The 15,743-nt window shown below is 35.1% G+C and overlaps 1 long non-coding RNA gene across 3 annotated transcripts in view; it reads left to right on the top strand.

The window, feature by feature from the left end:
• LOC144226835 (uncharacterized) overlaps window positions 1-15,743 on the top strand; it is a 183,734-nt gene that overhangs the window by 11,056 nt on the left and 156,935 nt on the right. For all 3 annotated transcript variants that reach the window (XR_013333752.1, XR_013333751.1, XR_013333750.1), the window contains one exon: window positions 839-895. This is a non-coding gene — a long non-coding RNA (uncharacterized LOC144226835). The remainder of the gene's footprint in view (window positions 1-838; window positions 896-15,743) is intronic.

Here is a 15,743-nt window from a genome sequence, read left to right as displayed (position 1 = left end):
TTTTTTTTTTTTTTTCATTTATTATCTGTGTCCATAGTTCTGTAAATGATTTTAAAATATTTCTTTTTCTGTTGCTATTTATGTATACTAGAAAGATCTCTTCAGCCCAATGTGTATACTTTACTTTCTTCTTGGAGAAATATCAAAGCTTAGGTTTTATAATCTCAGGGTTGGAAAGGTCATTACAGGACATTTGATCTAAAGTTCCTTAGATGTTTAAGTCCTCTTTTAGTACTTTTTTAGTACTTTTGCAGAAATATTGCTCAGTTTCTTATGGATTCCAACCATAAGAGTTACTCTATGAGCAATTCAAATTTTACTGAAGGAATCTACTTTAACATTGCTAAATTTGATGTTCTTAACTAAATTTCACTGATATTATGCCCAAATCTGTTTCTTTTCCAGTTTTATTTTTCTTTATATCTTGGCATTATTCTTTGGAAAATATAGAAAACACCCTATATCTCTTCCTCTTGAAATTAAATTAAATATTTTTGAAGAGGGCAATGATTGTCTACCTCTTCTCTCCAATTTCTCATTTTAAATCTATTTTCCTTTAGTTTTTGTAATATTTTATAAGATGGTTCCAACTCTCTAAGTAATTAATTTCAAATTGTCTATATCCTTCTTGAGATTCCATTTTTTTAAATTCTAACATCATCACTTGTTAAGATACAGTCACTTATAAAAAATGTTATCATCTTTCAGTCAATTAGTAAATCATCCTTTAAAATATTACAATTACTGGAAGTGGATTTCAATACAGAAGAAGATTTCTAGAAAAGTCACCAATGAACTGTGAAAATGATCTTATATAGATTTTGGTTTTATTTTGCAGGGCCACCACATTGCGGAACAGAGGGGAACACTAATTTCGTTGGATTGAGGGACAAAAGTGAGTGAGAGATTAAAAATTCAAATTATAGGGGCATCTGGGTGGCTCAGTTAGTTAAGTGTCTGAGTCTTGATTTTGGCTTCGGTCATGATCTCACAATTTATGGGGCTTGGGTTTATGGGATTGATCCTCGTATCAGACTCTGGGATGACAGAGCATACTTGGGATTTTCACTCCGCCCCTCTGCCACGTTCTGTCTCTGAAAATAAATAAATAAACATTTTAAAAGAAAATTCAAATTATAGAATAAATAAGGGATAGATTCAGGCCCAAAGATAGAATGAATAGTGTAAACAAAAGAGGGACATACTTTTTTCTGAAGTGGAACAGAAAGAGAAGAAATGGATTTTTGAGTATAAAAGAAGACTATGCAGGAATTTTGGGTCAAATGACTTGGGGTATTTCTTAATGATTATTTACTTATTTTGAGAGAAAGAGAGAGGAAGAGAAAGAGCATATGAGTTGGAGAGAGGCAGAGAGAGAACGAATCCCAAGCAGGCTCTGCATTGTCAGTGTGGAGCTTGACACAGTGCCTGAACTCAAACTGTGAGATCATGACCTGAGCTAAATTCAAGAGTTGGACACTTAACTGACTGAGCAACTCAGGCACCCTAGATGACTTGAGTTTTTACAAATAAAGTAGGAGCTGCATTCTACAGATAAGGATGACAACTATAGTATGCAGTAGCATACTTTGATGTTTGAGGGAAGGAAGTAGTTCTTAGATAACAACTGTGGTAAATGCAACAGAGTCTATATCAGGTGACTACAAATGACTGTCAAACAGCAGTGGGAATTCAGAAAGGATATATTTATAATGGACGTGTTTGGTACTGTGACAAGTTACCTCCAGCAGATTACAATTTCTTAAGAAGAAAAGGAAGAAATTGAGATTTCCTAGAAATAGTATATAGTTTTATAGGAATTGTACAAAATATTTTTTCTTATGATCATGAGTTTTACCACAATATACTTTTAGGACTTCTGGTCTAGACTGGATATTGTAAACTTGTTTCTCTACTTTTCTTCCCACCAAGTACATCAATAAACTCTGGAAATATCAAAAGAGGCAAGCACAAGAGAACTCTGGAAGCCTAAGTGCTATTCAGGGTTCTCTAAAGAAACAGAACCAATATGATAGAAAGAGACAAAGAGATCTATTGTAAAGAGTTGGCTCACACACAGTGGATGGAGACAAAATTTCCAGCTAACAAGAGCTAGTTCACATACATTGAACATTCTTCCTAACAAAAGCAGGATACACATTTTTTCCCAAGAATCCATGAATATTCACCAAAGTAAACCAAATCAAGGACCATAAAACAAACCTCAATAAATTTAAGTCATTTAAATTATACAGAATATATTCTCTACTAGAAATCAATAACAGAAAGACAATAGGCATATTTCCAAATATGTGAAAATCAAATAAGAAACATTTAGATAATTCAGCTATCAAAGAGTAAGTCTCAAAGAAAGGGTTTTTTTTTTTTGTAAAAATCACATACAATATAATGAAAATTCAGCATATCAAAATATATGGGATACAACAGAATTATTGCTGAGAAGGAAATGTATAATACTAAATGCTTACATGAGAAATAAGGAAAGGTTTCAAATAGTTTGGCCAGAAAACTAAAAAAAAGTAAAGCAAAATAAACCCAAAGCAAGAAAGATGAGAATAAAAGAGCTGAAATCATTGAAATTGAAAATAGGTAAACATGAGAGAAAGTAAGTAAAACACCTGATTTTTTAGAAATTGATAAACCCGTAGAAACATGTAAAACAGTATATTTTTACATTTATAGAAGCAAAGGACTTCAAAAATATTTTGCATTGCATTAACCAAATTCAGATCTAGAACTGCAGCTGACATAAAGCATGAACACACACACTTTCTTGGGTTCTATAAAAAAGTAATTGGATAAGTGTTCTAAAACATCTCTAAAGCTACGTCACCCAAAATATTTTCTGTGACTTAAATTATATGCTCTCCACTTTTGAAATTGAAGGTATAGGGTAAAATTTGTAGAAACTTACACTTGTTTCTGGAAGACAGAAATGCAATCTATGATCCAGAATGTCAAATTACAGGGGTGCCTGGGTGGCTCAGTTGGTTAAATATCCAACTCTTGATCTTAGCTCAGGTCATGATCTCACAGATGGTTAGTTTGTGCCCATCATTGGGTTCTATGCTGGCACAGAGACTGCTTGGGATTCTGTCTCTCCTTCTCTGTGCCCCTCCCCTACTTGTGTGCACACATGGGTTCTCTCTCTGTCTCTGTCTCTATCTCTCTCTGTCTCTCTCTCTAAATAAATAAACTTAAAAAAAAGTCAAAGTACACAAAAATCAAAGGCATCTGTGCTCAAAAGATTCAGGACAGATTTTTCTTTTGGAAAAGCTTACTTGATTAGCTTATCTGATTTACCTACAATATCACATATACTTCGGTCTTTTAGGAAGGGATTCTTATAACATGCATGTTCTATCTGAATTTTAAAATACTCAAATCCATTTATTATGACAATTATTATACACAAATCATTTTGAAACAGTACATTATTTGCCCTAGATCTTCCTTTAATTAATTTATTTAATTCAATAAATTATTAATTTATTGAATTCAATAAATGAAATAAATTTATTTCATAATCTTAATCTACCCAATTCATTTAAATACCATACATATTATTTCTCTAGTAGAGTTTGTATTCATATATGAAATTTTCAAGTATGTATATTGTATATAATCTAAAAGAAGTCAGACAAAATAAAACCATGAGAAAAAAATTGTTGGTACAAAAGTTCAAATTTTGAAACATTTGTTGTTGAGGAAAAGTGGCATTTGATCCTTCTGGGTAAATAAAAGTTATAGGCAACTACAAGCCAAAGTAATATAATCATACAAGGTAAAGAAGACTGCGATCTGAGATCTGAACAAGTTGCCCTCTAGCCACAAAGCTTCACTTTTTTGAGCTAAAAAGGAAGAACGGCTTTTCAAGTTTTGCAATTAGGAGACTCCAGTTGAAATGCTACATGGTCACATATCCTGGAGTTCTATTTTTCTCCTTCACTTAACACACTATGAAGAAATAGCTGACAGATTTTCGAAGCCAAACATGTAGTGTATTATTTGTGCTTTCTCTCATCTATGAATTGTATCATTTTCTGTTTCATATTTTTTCTGTACGTTTTCTGCTGACTGATTTATAATTTATGGAAGCGACCACATCTCCCCTAGTGTTCCATGCCATGCCACACTGTTTTACTGTAAGAAATAATGCTACCAGATGTTTCTGCTATTCCTATAATACTTTTAAAACACAGAGTTAGAGACGGATATTCTTTAATCGGCATTTAAAAATAGTTTATTCTACTGAAAAGTGGCTGGTTCTGCACTTTTTTTAAAATTTGAAATGGTGTTGGGGCGCCCGGGTGGCTTAGTCGGTTAAGCGTCCGACTTTCGCTTAGGTCATGATCTCGCGGTTCGTGGGTTCGAGCCCCACGTCAGGCTCTGTGCTGACTGCCAGCTCGGAGCCTGGAGCCGGCTTCAGTCTGTGTCGCCCTCTCTCTCTGACCTTCCCCTGCTCACGCTCTCTCTCTCTCTCTCCTAGAAATAAATAAAACACACTTAAAAAATAAAATTTGAAATTGTAATATGACCTTTTCATTGCTCTGTGTAACAGAAAATGCAAACCTATTAGCTTTAATTGAAAATGAAAATTGAGACACATCCTTAATATGATCAATGATTTCTGCATCACAGTTTAAAAATGAAGATGATTCTGCTATGACCTTCAAGTAGGTAATTATTTATCTGTATACATATCATTTTACTTTCCTGACTATTGGAGTCAATATAGGATACCTGCTTGTTATTAATCTAAGATCCTAATAATAATATATGTAATACCAGGCTCAGGAAAGGCTCGTGATTTGTGTTTTATATTTCAAATATTCCTTGTAATTTATTCGTAAATTTAGTAAAAAAAAAAAAAGAATGTTAAAAAATTTAGCAATTTTTTAGTAAATGTTTTCAAATATCAGATCACCTAAGTTTTAGAAAAATTATGTCAATATAGGAAGAGGGAAATGGAGCAAGGGATGTCATATATCAAAATATTTCTACATTTGTTTTCATTAGCTAATTAATGTTTACAATTCGATGCTAGGTTAGGTTAGGGTGCTCTCCTCCCACTTTAACATTTTCCCCTAAGTGATACATCCATCAATATCCCAAAATGTGTTTGAGACCGATCAGAAAGAGTTAGCAGCTATGTTTACATCTCAGAAGTTCCTTTTTATGAGGTTGTATATGAATTGTCATAGGAAAGAGTAGCCTTTCCCATGATATAGAGTTGTGCTGGGAAGTTTGCCAGATGACTATATTTCCAAACTTTGCGTATAGATTGGGCTATTTGACTGAGGTTTGGCCAGTAATGACTGGGAAAAATATATATATATGACTTCTAGTCTTGGGCTCTTAGACATCTCTCAAACTACCTTCTGTTGTCTCCCATCCAATACCTCCCTCAGTCTACACACATTATTTTCTAGTTAGACCCAGTGCTATTTGAATACCTGCCTTTACATAGCCATTATTTCCTTGTGTGATCAAGTCATTGACACAGTGAGAGTTTTGGTGTCCTCATTTAATTTCCTTAGATCTTACTCAGTCCCTCTTGAAGATCAACATAAAACCAAGGGTATACAAATAATATCAAATTTCTGTGAAAAAAACTATATACTAAGAACCAAATCATTACTACCTTTTTAATATAGAGATACAGTTAGTTAAAAAATCTTTTTTAATGCCCTTGTACTTGTAACTCTGGGTATGTATATGTGTGTGTGTGTGTGTGTGTGTGTGTGTGTGTGTGTTTGTGTGTACATACACATGAATGGGCAGATTTGCTGGTGTCTGTCTCTATATATACACACACATATATATAGTATGTATGTATACATATATATGGGTAAATATGTATACATACATACATGTATATACATATAAACACAACACTGATCATGTCAAATGAGATTATTTACATGAGGACTGTTGGGAAAGGTAGTCATGTTCATGTGGTCTTTAAATACCCACTCAGCCATATAAGAATGACCCTTGGGCCGAGAGCTCTTGCTTTCCAGGAGATAGGAAACCCGCACAGCCTATACTAGACTTATCATTTTGTGTGAGGATGTTTTTACCTATTCCTAGTCAATATGCTCTCTTTTTTGCTGCTTATGCATGTGCATAATACGACATCTGGCCAACCCCCCAGGGCAGAAAATGGGATTCTTAAACTATAACATGAGAGGGATTTGTGCAGAGCATCATCTTGCATGGGTTAGGGGGAAGATCTACAGGTCATGGGGGACCAGTGCCCACTATTGAAGGTGATCTTGCTCTCACTCTTTTTTACATGAGTAAAGCATTCCATCTAGTGCCTGTGTGAGTCGTATCTTTCTTGGTGACCCTGAGCCATGTAGTGGGTTGAGTGCTATTTATGGTGCTGTTATCTTCCCCTGATAACATTTAGAACTTTACTGAAAAATAGTAATTTCCCTCTTCTTAAGCATAGACATTTCCATTCTAATTTACTTGTCAATATCAATAGAAATTTCACTTTCCCAAGAAAGTCAGATCTTCTCAATTATTTGGACAAAGTATACCATAATGTATTACATTGCAGTATCCATTTTTTTCAGCTCTATTTTATTTTTATTTCATTAACAGTTGATAATATCATCATAATTTCTAGGAGAAAACTCAAAAAAAACCCCTCAACACAGTAAACAGCAGTAGTATTACCAACCAAATAAATAGGGTACCCCTACTCACATGTGCACATGCTGCACGCACAGCCCCCACACACACACACCCACACACACACACATGCACAAAGTGTCTTCAAGAAAATGCTCTCTCTAAATATAATTTTAAAAATGGTACCAGACAACAAAAAACCTGCTTAACTTCTTTGAGGCTAAATAACAATCCCCACAAAACAAACAAACATAAAAACAAGTGAAGCGAGTGATACTTTTAGTCTTTAGTTTATATGTATGCTACTAACTGATACATGCAAGTGTTTTTCTTCAAATAAGAAAAGTTTTGTTTTGTTTTGTTTTGTTTGAGAGAGAGAGAGAGAGGCAGTGGGAGAGAAACAAAGAAACTTAAGTAGGCTCCATGCTCAGTGTGGAGCCAGATGCAGGGCTGGATCCCCTGAAGCTGGTATTGTGACCTGAGCTGAAATCAAGAGTCAGACACTCAACTAACTGAGCCACCCAGACATCCAGGAAAGGTTTTCTTTTCTTTTCTTTTTTTTTTTTTAACAAAACATTCAATTTAGTTTTCATATATTTTATATATTAGAAAACATGCTAGCCATACTGAAAACCAAATAAGAAGCTAAGGTTGTTTTGATTTTACCTTTTGTGTGAAGGCTTCAGAATTTCATACATGCTTGCTTTCAGGGAAGGATTTATATTTCAGTGAAATGAAACTCACTATGATACATAATTAATCTTCCTCCAAATAATTTCTGCCATATTTAAGCATCTCCAATGTAAAGCCCAGAAAGTTTTGATAGAGTATTTATTCTTGAAGATTTGAAGAAGCTTTATTTCTCCTTCATTTTCCTCTTTTGTATAATGTTAGAAATAACCTAGGGGAAGCTGAGTGGCTCTGTTGGTGAAGCATCCAACTTCAGCTCAGATTATGATCTCATGGTGGTTGAGTCCAAGCCTCAGGTTGGGCTTTTGGCTGCAGCTCAGAGTCTAGAGCCTGCTTCTGATTCTGTGTCTCCCTCACTCTCTGCCCCTCCCCAACTCATTCTCTTTTTTTTTTTTCCTGTCTCTCTCTCTTTCTCAAAAATAAACATTACCAAAATAAATTAAGAAATACCCTAGGCTTTTCTTGTTTCATTTTGATGCATTCTATATATAGAATATTTGTGTTTCCCCAGAATTCATATGTTGCAATCTTATTCTCTGATGTGATACTCTTAGAAGTTGAGGGTCTTAGGAGGTAATTAGCATTAGATCAGGTCCAGGGACAGAACCCTTATGAATGGGATGAGTACTCTTATAAAAACATAATAGAGATTGCTTCCTCTGTCTATTCTCTACCATGTGAAGATACAACTGGAACTCTGCAGCTTGGAAGAAGACTCTTAACAGAACTCAACCATGCTGGCACCCTAATCTTGGATTTTCAGCATCCAGAACTGTGAAAAATAAATTCCTGTTGTTTATGAGCCACACAGTCTATGATACTTTGTTACAGCAGCCTAAACAGGCTAAGACAGTGGATACCTGTTTTGAAGTTGTGCTAAGCCCATTGTGCACAAATATTTATCTGCTCTGGGGTTTCAGGTACTTCTATCACTCCTTGAGAGCTTATCCTCAAGTTACTTTATATTAAATGTTACTTGGTAACATTTACAATGGTACTTCTTAGTGCAAACTGAGGAACTGCTTTGCTCTCAAAGACTACTCCCCTTGTCACAAAGCCTATTTGCTTTCCTTAGGTCATCTTATTTCCCTCTACTAGAACAGAGCTTTTATTGGAGTTTCTTCATAAAGTGAGATACATTTTCCACGTGTATGTGTTCAGTATAATTATTTCCCCAGTAAAGACCTGCTTCTTTGACTCTTTGGGACAAACTTGATGCTTTTTAGTAGATTATTATAGCATTAAACTCTCAGGGAGCATAAGCCCTTAGGAATAGGATTCTCTAGTTCTCCTTCTCAGGGTTACTCCCTACCAAATTGTGACTCTCCAACTACAATTCTATTATGTGTAGTTTAACTTATTAAAATGGTAAAAAAGTTATAGAAAGAAAGTTGTATTGTTCTGAGTCTTTTCTGGATTCATCAATTTCTCATTGCTGCTAAAACAAATTACAAATTTAGTGGCTTAAAACAATGAAAATGTGTTATATTGCAGTTCTGGAGGCCAGTTTTGAGACAAATGTTTCAGAAGGGCTGAATTCCTTCTGCAGATTGGAGGAGAATCTGTTCTTTGCTTTTTCTAGCTTTTGGAGGTCACCTGTCTTCTGTGTTGCAGTGGTACCCTTCTGGTTTGACCTCTGCTTCACTGAATCTCCATCTCTGATTCTGATCCATCTTCTTCCCTTTAATAAAGAGCCTTGTGATTACATTAGGTCCACCTGGATAAGCCAAGATAATCTCTCCAGATCAAGATCCTTATCTTAACGATATCTGCAGACTCCCTTTTGGCACATAAGTTGACATTTGTAGGTTTCATGGATTATAATGTACATATCTTTGCAAGCTCCTATAGTCTGGATGTTTGTATCTCTCCAAAACCTGTATCATGAAATCCTAATGCCCATGATGATGGTATTAGGAGGTTGGCCTTTGATATGTACTTAGGTCATACGGGTGAAGCCCTCATAAATGGGATGTCTTTATAAGAGAAGCCCCAGAGAGCTTACTTGCCCTCTCTACCCTATGAAGCCACAGTGAGAGAAGGAGGCAGTCTGCAGCCTGGAAAAAAAAACCCAACCATGTTGGCACACTGATCTTGGATTCTCAGCCTCCAGATGTGTGAGAAAGGAATTTTTGTTGTTTACAGGTACCTACTCTGTGGTATTTTGTTATATTATGTTATTGTTTGTGGTATATAGGTATTTTGTGGTGTATAGAAAATGAGACCATTATTCTGTCCACGACACTGGGGAATACTAATTTTGTACTATATATTAGTCATCAAGGTAGAAACATTGAAAGGCAGTTGATAAAAATAAACAAAAACCTGGAGTTTGTTAGTGAGATAAAGATTGGCATTATTAATATGGAAGGTTTAAGTACATAGTGATATTTAAAGTTGCAGTGTTAGGATATGATTACCTGATAGATGCAGGATAGCAAACTGGCTATGAGTATCTTTGCTTAATCCAATGGTCCTGAGGTTCAAATCCCAGTGCTGTCACTTATTACTTGTATAATTTTCTTATGATTCATTTTCTGTATCTATAAAAGGAAATGAATATCCCCCATCTTACAGTGCTCTGATTTGAATTAAAACAAAATACAAGTGCTAAGAGATTTTATTACAAGAAGAAATTGTAGCTAAATTTGGGATTTCTAAAATTTAGTCAGAAGAGAGTAAGAACATGTAGAAACAGCAAAGAATGAAATTAGAGAAAAATTAGAAGAGTGGTGTCCTGGCACAGTAGACCAGAAAATGTTTCAATATGGAAAGAGGGAAAAATGGTATCAAATATTGCTTTGAGAGTTCATCTTAATTTGCTACATGCAGATCTCTTTTAGGAAAGGTTTCAATAGCAAGTTTGAAGCAAAAACTGATTGAAGTGGGCTATAGGGAAAATAGGAAAAGTAATAGGACAAGTATCGAACACTTTCATGAGGAGTTTTTCTTTAATAAGAGCAAAGAAATGGAGAAGTAGCTATATGAGATCTCTATCTCCTATCTAGATTAAGTTTGCTTGCTTTTTTAATATGGATATATTAGAGAATGTATGCTGCTGGAAATAGTCTAGTAAAGATAATAAATTGGTGATGCAGGAAGGAAAGTAGATGACCTCAAGGCCAAAGTCCATGAGGAGGCAAGTGAATCCTGTAGCCTAATGGAAGAGCTGGCCATAGGAACACAGATATAGGATTTTCATTGTCATTGGAGGGAAGACAAAGTATGGATGTCTTCATTCATGTGGTTTTGTAGAAACAATAATGGGGGGATATAGAAGATCTGGTCTTACAGCTTCTATTTCAAAACTATACAAGAAGGGACGGGAAAGTATGTCTGTGGTTATAGTACAATTATGAAGCAGAGCTGAAAACTGACTTGAAGTAGTCATCATAAATGTAGTTAAGCTATGTTGTAATGTTGACTTTTTGCTAGACAAATTCAGTTTCAGAGTTCAGGTATAGGATAGGTAGAAAATAGAGATTTTCCATGGTTGGTATATTTAATGTAACAAAAATGAAAAGAGAAGACAAAGGGATTAAAAAATGGCTTCAAGAGTACAAGAGAACAGTTATAATGAAGTGAATTACACTGTATGATGAATACAGAGGGAAATGATACAAGATGAATAGTGGGTGGTAAAAAAAAAAAGTGGTAAGGTCAAGAGTTTAAACGTTCTTCTTTTGCCTTTCTGGCCATCTATTATCATCATCCTTTTTTTTTTTTTTTTCCTTTCTTTCTGTTTTGTTTTGTTTGTAATCCTCCATGTTTGATCCTTGTCCACTGCTTCTGTCTCTTCAAACTCATCTTGATAGTCCTTTGCACTGAACTTATTTCAACTCCCAAAGATATATCTTCAGTGTTCCTCTATGATATTGAGACATATATACACAAATGTTTCTGTAAAGACCAGTTTGAAAAACTCAGAATCCATACTTTTCTCAACTTGTCATTATATATTATATAACTCTGTTAGTAACATAACTATTAGTAACATAAACCAGAAATGTTAAGGTTACCCATGAGACTTTGTATCCTTTTCCTAAGTATCTAATGTCTAATATAGTCTGGCAGAGTGTTTTCTGAATATTTACAGTAATGTTTAATTTTTTCACTCTATCCTATTTCCACAGTTCTTGTTCCTATCTTAAAAAATACCTACCAGAACATTTAAATTACTATCTTACTACACTATAAAAAGTTCAACAAAGTTGCCATAAAGAGTAAAGCCAAATTCTTTAACACGGAAGTCAGTGCTTCTATAACCTGGCCCCTATTTCTCTCTCACTTCACATTTCTTATAATTTCTGCTCCAGTGATACTGAAGTATCTGAAGTTTATTCACACACCATTTTTCATCACTGCATATCTTTAGTCAAATCTCCAAGTTTCTAGAAAGTTTTCCTGAAATTCTTTTACTTGACTAACTTTCATTCTTCATTACTCAATTCAAGTAACATCGCCTAGAAATCCTTTCCTGGAAGCCCAGATAATGATAAAGGCTCTACCAAAATCATGTAGAAATTTCTGTTTATGTACATCCCAACCCTTCTAGTAGTGATCATACCTTCTGGCAAAACTATATCATTTCAATTTTCATTATCTGTGTATAGCATAGAACCTGACATGTGTGAACTAAAAATCACACCATATCAGCTAACTATGACTATTCTTCTAGAATATCTCCATAATTAGACCTGTACCCTATCAGCAGGCAATTATGTTATTTCTAGCTGTGGTAATAGTTAATACTTCCTGAATACCTGCTATGCCAGGCACTTAGTTCTAAGTTTTTCACTTGAATTATCCTTGAAAAATGTTTATTATTATTAACATTATTATCCCTATTCTCTCAGCTGAAAGAATTAGGGCATAGAGAAGTTAAAGTACTTAACTATGATTGCAAAGTTAATCATTCACAGAGATTGATTTTTAAAACCTAAGAATCACAACCTAATAAGTGTTTTGAATTTCTATCCTATTCTTGTATGGCAGAGTTTCACCTTCAACTTTTTGGAAAGAGATTAAAAGAATATATATTATTTTTATTTACTTACTCAGAGGTCAAAGTCTGGTGAGTGTTAGGTCTAGATATAGCTCTACATATCTCTGTGTCTGTAATGATATTGAAAAAAATAGATCTGTATCTTCACATACAGTTAGGATAATAGTAATCTTTAACCATCTGGATTTGAAATGCATAATACCAAATAATGAGTGTCCAAGAATGAGCACTGTGGCTTCAAATGGTTATTCAGAGGCCATATGCCAGCAGAGTCAGCAATCCATCAATGTTCTTACATTTTATTGGTGTTAACTGCAATGTGTTATCTCACATAAGCTGTTTTAAGATCTGTGTGAGGAGAGATCAGGACAATAGCATCCGAGAGTGAAAGGTTCAGTGACAAAAAAGAGGAAGGAGTAGCTGGTCCAGGGGAATTTAAAAGGGGATCTGAAAAGGCTCTTCTATAGAAGCCCAGGCTTACATTATACATTGGCACATGTGGGAATGCTCATTGAAACACCCCCAACTCCAGTATGATTTTTTCATTATGAAAGTTATTAGGGTTTTAAATCAATTTTATATGGGGATTCCTTTTGAGCTTCCAGGAAATTTGGGCTATTCAAACTCAATTTCCTTTAGGGGAAAAAATTGACTTTCCCTTCTTTGAACAGACATCTTCTACTACCTGATATACATACTTCAGACTCCTGGGGGCCAAAAAGCAAGATATAGAGGTCAAATAATTCACATTCAGTTTAGAGTTTAAAATAATTTTTTAAAGGGTCAGACCCTAATATGTGTCAAGGAAACCTTATGTTCATTCAAAGAGCATTTTATTGAAGTTGTAGAGTCTAATACTGTCCATGAGTTCTGTCCCTAAGCATAAGCCTGCAAAATTATCTGCTGTTAGAGCCATAGAGAGAGAGTTGAAAAGCCATTATCGCTTCATGTGTCAGCCTCAAGCTAAAAATCCCCAGTGTAGTAGACTTGTGGAAGTGATATTGGCATCATAACAGAAAGTGCCACAGTCCATTCCCTTCAACTTCTGAGGCTGTTTCTTGCCATCTCCCCTACACAGTATAATGAAAAGCAAAGAACAAGAGTAATCCTTCCCAGAGAGTTTTGGAACTTGGGAGTTTGAGGGAAGTCTCCTTTAGTTCATTCAGGCTGACTCAGGGAGATATGAAGCCCATGAGGTCTGAATACTCTTTTTTTTTTTTTTCCATTTAAAAATGTGTAGCTATTTTCAAATTGTTCTTTAATAAAGATTTCTTTAATAAAAATAGTGAATAGAGTGAAACAATTATATATACGTATATATATATACACATATGTGTATGTGTGTGTATGTATGTATACATATATATATATATATAATATTTGGCTTCTTAGGACTGTGCTTATACTTTACACTTTGTAACCAGTGAGCATGGAAACAGCAGAAGCCTGTAATGGCCCTCTTCAGCCATATTCAAGTCCTAGTCCATCACTTCTCCATGGCAAGGGATAAGATAGAAAGCAATTATGAATGTCTGTTTAATTCCATTGCTTTGTTGCTTAGCACAACATCTTTTGCATGTTTCTTTAATGTTATAGATCATATGGCAGATGTGTTCTTAAAACTTTCCCTACGTAGTCTATATGCTTCAACTTTTATTTATTTACTCATTAAATGCTTATTGAATACTATCTAGATCATAAATTGTAGGGCTTTATCATTAGCGGTCCCCTCTTCAGCCAAATGTAGCTGTTCCCAGGCACCTTTTGGATCAAATAGTAACACTGATAATGACAGAAATGGTGAAGAGCATAAAGAAGCACCAAATAATGCAGTAAGTTCTTTGGCATATAATTGTATGCACTTCTATCAATCTGAGGTATATATAATAGTATTATTAATATAAGCACACTGAGCTTTACAGAGGTTAAGTATCTTGCCCAAGTCACAAAGCTAGTTAGCCACAGAGTTAAAATTCAAACTCAAGCTGTTTGACTCCAAAGCTAAACCTTTAACTCCTGTGAAACTACATCTGTAAATGCAAACTCCTCACATCCTGTAAATGTATCTGTTTCACTTGATCACATTATGTTTATCTCACTTCTCCCACCCCTGTGCTAGTGACATGAATATAACATGCACTCACTTGTTTGAATGACAAATTCTGTCCCTTTTTATGTTTAGAATCATTCCCTTCTTCTTTTTGTTTTTCCCTCTCTTGAATCTTACCTCTTCCAAGAAGCTTTAAATTTTTAAAGTCCTGATTATTCTCAAATTCCCAAAGACTTAGCTTATGACTGATTCGCAAAAGAGTTAAAGAAAGGGGGGAAAACACTTTAATTTGCCAATCAAACTCAGAGGTAAGGACCCAATCAGGAGGTAGGGAAAAGAAGATGGGCTTCTGGCAGGGCCTGTACTAACCCTGTCTGGATCCTCCCGTCTCAGATCTCATGCAGCTTTATTCCACTGGGAAACAAAGGCAAGAGAATGGATTTGCTCTCTGTCAATTTCCCAGGGCTAACGAAGAAAGAAAACAAAACAATCTACCAAACAGCTCTTAGGCTATATTAGGAAACTATCTGTCTTGAATTATTTAATTGTCAAGGTTTTAGTCAGAAAGGGTTTCTATAAGGTCCAGGGCCCAAAAGGGATGAAAGCAGCTAGCTGCTCTTTCATTGTCAGAGGAGGGGGAGGGATTGGATTGTTAAAGCAGCAGAGAAATTGGATATAAATTTTGCTCCTTTAGAACAGCAGTGCAGGGGCACAGTACAGACAGCAATAGTGAATCAGTAGCTTTAGTGAAAGCAACAGCCCTGGAGAAGCTCTGCTTGGTGGTGGTGGTGTCTCTGAAATGTGGCATTCATCCTTGGTAATGGCAATGTCAGAGGGAGGAAGCCTTCCACTACTTTGGAGCTGCTGTATTGCACTTAAACTCCCTAGAAACGAAGAGACCAGGGAAATATGAAGGTCTCTGAATTTACCTCCTTCACCCCCTTCGCCCCCTTTATTGGAAGTAGAATTTGAACTAGACTAAGTCTAGCTGTTACTATGTAGAGTAGAAAAGTGTTGCCATCTGCTACCTTAACTTTACCTTCAGCCTATTGTAACCTGACAAAAACAGGACAAAACCTATTACTGCTGTTGATTACATTTATATACATTTTGAATTTATTTTTGTATTAAATTACATATATTTCATAAATTTTGTCGGAATCATAACTGCATTTCGTTTATTTACTCAAGTCCTACTATGCTAAAAACCAGGTACATACTGGTGATATGTTCCCTTTCTTTACTGAGCTTAAAGTCTAGAGAAGAATCAGAAAGTAAATAAACAAATGTAGAATTACAAATTGTGAGAAGATGAATGTGGGAAATAAAATGAGA

Source organism: Crocuta crocuta, unplaced genomic scaffold (genome assembly GCF_008692635.1).
Source record: "Crocuta crocuta isolate KB4526 unplaced genomic scaffold, BGI_CrCroc_1.0 scaffold33, whole genome shotgun sequence".
Classification (NCBI taxonomy): Eukaryota; Metazoa; Chordata; class Mammalia; order Carnivora; family Hyaenidae; genus Crocuta; species Crocuta crocuta.
The sequence above is the reverse complement of the archived record's forward strand: the minus strand, read 5'-3'. Positions and strand labels throughout refer to the sequence as shown.